Source organism: Rhinoraja longicauda, chromosome 28 (assembly GCF_053455715.1).
Source record: "Rhinoraja longicauda isolate Sanriku21f chromosome 28, sRhiLon1.1, whole genome shotgun sequence".
NCBI classification, from domain to species: domain Eukaryota; kingdom Metazoa; phylum Chordata; class Chondrichthyes; order Rajiformes; family Arhynchobatidae; genus Rhinoraja; species Rhinoraja longicauda.
Window position 1 is genome coordinate 25,653,210 of NC_135980.1, and position 6,000 is coordinate 25,659,209.

The 6,000-nt window shown below is 47.1% G+C and overlaps 1 pseudogene; it reads right to left on the minus strand.

Moving 5' to 3' along the window:
- Positions 1-1,014: 1,014 nt before the first annotated feature.
- LOC144607194 (proteinase-activated receptor 3 pseudogene) lies at positions 1,015-2,037 on the minus strand (annotated as a pseudogene).
- Between the last annotated feature and the right edge of the window lie 3,963 nt (positions 2,038-6,000).

A 6,000-nucleotide genomic window follows, 5' to 3' on the forward strand; every position in this document is an offset into this window, starting at 1 on the left:
CGTAAAAGGGACCACATCACCCCGATTCTGGCCTCTCTCCACTAGCTCCCTGTACGGTACAGAATCAACTTCAAGCTCCTCCTATTCACGTATAAAGCCTTAAATGGACACTCCCCCCCCCCACATCAAAAATCTTCTAACCCCCCTCTCTAACTCCAGGTCCCTCAGGTCGGCCGACTTGGGGCTACTCACTATCCCGCGGTCTAGGCTTCAGCTCAGGGGTGACCGCGCTTTTGCGGTTGCAGCTCCTAGACTGTGGAACAGCATCCCTCTCCCCATCAGAACTGCCCCCTCCATCGACTCCTTTAAGTCCAGGCTCAAAACCTATTTCTACTCCCTAGCGTTTGAGGCTCATTGAGGAGGCGCTGTGAACTGTTTGCGTGCTACTGTATGTTTCATTTTTTTTCCCATTGGAACCTAATCAGATGTACAGCACTTTGGTCAACGTGGGTTGTTTTTAAATGTGCTATACAAATAAAATTGACTTGACTTGACTTGACATATATAGTGTGTGTGTGCGTGTATACTCAAGTCTTTTTTCGCTTGTAATATTGTTTACAGAGTTCCACTGTGTTTACATATTCTGTTGTGCTGCTGCAAGTGAGAATTTTATTGTTCTGTTTGGGACATATGACAATAAAACACTCATGACTTGACTCTTGAGTTGAAGAAGGGGGTGATGGCGATAGTATACTTGCATTATTAAAATCAAAATGCGTGCAGATAAAAAGGCAGGTGCAGTTAAAGTTCACAAACCTTTTGTCACTGAGCTAGTTCGTCATTTCCAATAAGGGAAAATAGGCAAAATTTATAACCAGCATTGACTTTAATGTTGCAAAACTTGACCTTAGTTGTCCATTTTCCCGTGTACATTCGGCTGGCTCGGATCCATATCTTATAATGGTGCAGACACAAAATGCTGAAGTAACTCTCAGCAGGACAGGCGGAAATCTCTGGAGAGAAGGAATGGGGTGACGTTTCCGGTCGAGACCCTTCTTCAGATGGTGGCACTTCTTATACTGGCGTGTTCTCTCTGCACGCCGACGTGACATTGGGCCAAGAGCGTTTCTGAGCATATTTTCTCGATTCTTTATCTTTTGGGTTTTCTTTGCAAATGACAAGTGAACGCCCCAGTTTGTTCCAAAACTCATGGGAGAAGTAGTAAAAGATGAAGGGGTCGATGCAGTTATTGAGGGTGCTAAGCTCCAGGAAGATCATGTAATATAAATAGAGGCCGCTGCAATGTATGACGTGGTACCGGGAGTGATGAATGAGCAGGATTATCTTGCTGGGAGTGAAACACACCACATACACTATCAACGCTAAAATGATGGCACTCACAGCTTTCACGTACTTGCGATCGTTGACCAGAGTTTTGATTATGGACACATAACAAAATACAGTGACCAGACAAGGAACAAGGAATTCAACGACAATCAGACACACAAAGTAATAGAAGAAGTAGCCGGAGTCCACGCTTGTTGGCAAAACATCGTGGCAGGTGGTGATGTTCAGGTCCTGGATTGGATACACCTGCCTATGGAGGAGAAATGGTATCACGGAGAGACCGACGAGAATCCAAAGCATCGAGCAGGCTCCCACCGCAATTCCGTTTTCTCGGAAGCGTTTGGCGTGAAGCGGATGGACCAGGGCAAGGTAGCGATCGACGCTGATGAGGGCGAGGAGGAGGATGGAGCAGTACATGTTCCCATAGAAGAAGGCAGTCGTCATCCGACACAGAGCTTCGCCGAAGACCCAGTTGTTGCCCCGGAAGTGGTAGTGGATTTTAAATGGCAGCGCCAGGATCAGGAGAAGGTCGGCCGTGGCCAGGTTCATCAGGAAGATGGTGGAGGGCATCCGCTGGACCTTGGTGGCCAGAACCCAAAGACCCAACACATTGGCCGGGAGGCCAATGATCAGGATGATGCTTGAAATGACTGGGATCACCACCGTGGTGATGACACTGGTCAGGTAATATCTTGCTGATGCATTCTGCGCACAGTGAATTGTTCCAGAACCGTTAATTGAATCTACCATTGGTTTGACACCATCTTCATGTTCAGATCCTGAAGACCCTGCGATTAAGAAAAAGATGGGGAGTTTCAAATTTAGGATGGCCTTCCTGTTCGTCCCGATGAAATCTTGCAATTTGAAGTTTCGTTTTGGAGATACAGCATGGAAACAGGCCCTTCGGCCCACCGAGTCCATGCCCACCATCGATCTCCCATTCACACTAGTGGTACATTATCTCACTTTCTCATCCACTCCCTACACACTAGGGATAATTTACAAAGGCCAATTAACCTGGGTATGGGGAGAAGGCAAGAACGGGGTAGTGATTGAGAATGATCAGCCATGATCACATTGAATGGCGGTGCTGGCTCGAAGGGCCGAATGGCCTACTCCTGCACCTATTGTCTATAACCTACAAACCCACATTTCTTTGGGACATGGAAGGAAACCAGAGCACCCGAGGGAAACCCACGTGGTCACAGGGAGAACGTGCAAACTCCACACAGACAGCACCTGGGGTCAGGATCAAAACCCAGATCTTTGGCGCTGTGAGAGACAACAGGTGGAGCCCAACTTGTCACCAATCACCAGTCGATATCTGAACATTGGCTTTCGTTGAGTATCCAACTATCTCTCAGAATATTTGTTTAAAACTGAGAAACCTGCAAAATATTCAGGATATTACGACATAAGTAAGCAATAGCAGGACTCGGTCATACTGGGTGGCCCAGGAGAGAGAGCTGCAATAGGGACAGCTGCTGCTTCACAGCGCCAGAGAGCCAGGCTCGATCCTCACCTCGGGCGCTGTCTGTGTGGAGTTTGCGTGTCCCTCCGGGTGCTCCGGTTCCCTCCCACATCTCAACGATGTGGAGGTCGGCAGGTTAATTGGCCCTCTGTCAATCGCCCCAAGGATGCAGAGACAGGCTGAGAGAGTGAGATAACATAGAACTAATGTGAACAGTTGATCGATGGTCGGCATGGACACGGTGGGCTGTACCTTACCTTACGATTTGACAAGAATCGGCGTTAGGAGGGAGAGATAGATCAGCCATGAATGAATGGCAGGGTAAACTAGATAGCCCGAATGGTCTAATTCTGCTCCCATCACATGACCTTATGTCTCATCCATTGCGGCACAGACTGTCTTACAGCGCCAGGGACCCAGGTTCGATCCTGACCTCAGGTACTATCTGTGCGAAGTTTGCCCGTTCTCCCCGTGACCACTTGGGTTTTGTCCGGGTGCTCTCGTTTCCTCCCAAAGACGTGCGGTTTTGTAGGTTATTTGCCCTGTGTAAAATTACTCCTGGTGTGTCGGGAGTGAACGAGAAAGTGGGATAAGTGTGATCAATGGTCGGCGTGGACACGGTGGGTCAAAGAGGCTGTTTACATGCTGTATCCCAAATCTAAACACTGCATTGACTGCTCCACATCAAAAGTTGTTGATATAATCTGTCGTTTGAGATTCTCTGGACAATCTTCTATATCAGATGTTCCGTGTCACATTTTCTGTCCTAGCTTTATGCAGTTTCTGGTTATCTTCCTGTCACTGACATCAGACGAACTTGTTTACCGGAGGAACAAAGAACTGCAGATGCTGATTTATACCAAAGATAAACACAAAGTGCTGGAGTAACTCTGTGCGTCAGGCAGCATCTCTGGAGAGTCTGAAGAAGGGTCCCGACTCGAAAAGTCACCCATTCTTTCTCTCCAGAGGCGATGCCTGACCCGCTGCGTTACTCCAGCAATTGGTGTCTGACTTGTTCACTCGATTATTTCCACTTCTCTTTTTGAAGGCGGGTGACATTTTTGCAGCTGTACAACATCTCACGTTACCTCATCATTAGAGATACCAATCTAATTCAGCCAACATCTTACCGTCTGATCTAAGAACGGATATAATCAGGAAGTGAAATTCAGAAGTGAACATAATGCACTTGTCAAATGTAAAGTGTCAATTTTAGCTGCGTTTGACCCATATCCCTCTAAATCGATCCTGTCTAAATGTTTCTTAAATGTTGGGATTGCCCCTGCCTCGTCTACCTCCTCTGGCAGCTCGTTCCATGCACCCACCAACCTTCGTGTGAAAAAGTTACCCCTCAGATTCCTATTAAATCTTTTCCCCTTCACCTTAAACCTATGTCCCCTTACCTTGAAAACAACGGAGTTCAGAGATTGGAATCAAAACAGCAAGGGCAAAAGTCAATCGGAAAAGCGACCCGACATCCATAGGTTTTTCCCTGTAAATGTTTTCCACCACCAGCTCTCCTCTTTCTGTTTAATTGAGTGGCTGGAAAACTTGAGCGAGCAAATATAAATATCGCCACACACCGAGTTTGGTCATTCAAGGGAACGCCAATCAATTCATACAAACAACACTGAATAACGTTACAATTAGAAATCCCCAGAGGCACCTTCACCAGTTCACATGTTCATAAGTTAGAGGAGCAGACGTAGGCCATTCGGCCCTTCGTCTACTCCACCATTCAATCATGGCCGATCTATCTTTCCCTCTCAACCCCATTCTCCTGCCTTCCCCCCATAACCCCCAACACCTTAATTTACTGACTGACCCAAGTGTAGGAATCGAGAACCAGGGATCATTGTTTTAAGTTGAGGGGAACTAGGGCTAGTATTACGCTTTAATAGGAACCCGAAGGATAACTTTTTCCACACAAAAGGTGGTGGGTACATGGAACGAGCTGCCGGAGGAGGTTAGTTGAGGCAGGGACTATCACAAAGTTTAAGAAACAATTAGACATGTACATGGATAGGAATGGATCAGACCTTGTACAGGCAATTTAACATATAATGAGCGTTTGATGGCATTGGGCCTATACTCGCTGGAGATTAGAAGAATGATGGGGGACATTGAAACAAACAGAATAGTGAAAGGCTTGGCTAGAGTGGATATGAAGAGGATGTTTCCACTAGTGGGAGTGTCTCAGACTAGAGGTCATAGCCAGGTGTCAGAGGTTATGGGAAGAAGGCAGGAGAATAGAGTTAGGAGGGAGAGATAGATCAGCCATGATTGAATGGCGGAGTAGATTTGATGGGCCAAATGGCCAAATTCTGCTCCTATCTCTTATCTCTTATGATCTTTTGAGGCAAAGGGCAGTGGAAGTCTTTGGGAAAGACAAGCAGTCGCTCTTGGGTGCTTCTCCTCATCATTAATGGACCCATAAGAATATCTGGAGGGGGGTACAGTGGCGCAATGTTAGATCTGCTGCCTTACAGCGCCAGAGATCCGGGTTGAATCCTGACTGGGGCCGCTGTCAGTACGGAGTTTTCACATTCTCCCTGTTACCACGTGGGTTTTCTCCGGGTGCTCCGGTTTCCTCCCACACTCCAAGACGTGCGGGTTTGTAGGTTAATTGGCTTCTGTAAGCTGTAAATTGTCCCTAGTGGGCAGGATAACGCTGTGTAAAGAGCGATCACTGGTCGGCGCGGACTCGGTGGGCCAAAGGGCCTGTTTCCACGCTGTATCTAAAGTCTGAAGTAAATCCGTGTTTGGGAATCGGGAGAATGGTATATTTTTGACCATTTGAATGGCCTGATGTTGGGAATAATGGATGATCACCAGCATCTGTGGGTCACAGCAGAAGTTTGCACATCGTAGCCTTGGTCATTTCCTCTCAGGATCACTGTCCACAAGGTCAGCCAATGCCTCGGTGCCCATTAATGGAAGAACCATGGCAGACAGACATGGGCAGAAGAAGACGATGTCACAGAACGGCTCCAACTAATGGACATGAGATTCCTGGAGGCATCCGAATTGAGACTACAAGAACGTAAGATCGAAAGACATAGGAGCAGAATTAGGCCATTCAGCCCATCAAGCCCACTCTGCCATTCGATCACAAGTTATCTATTTTTCCCCCCTCTCATCCCCATTCTCATGCCTTCTTCCCATTGCCTTTGACACCCATACTAATCAAGAACTTATCAGGCAAGAAGTACAGAAATACCTCCAGATTCAAGGACAGTTTC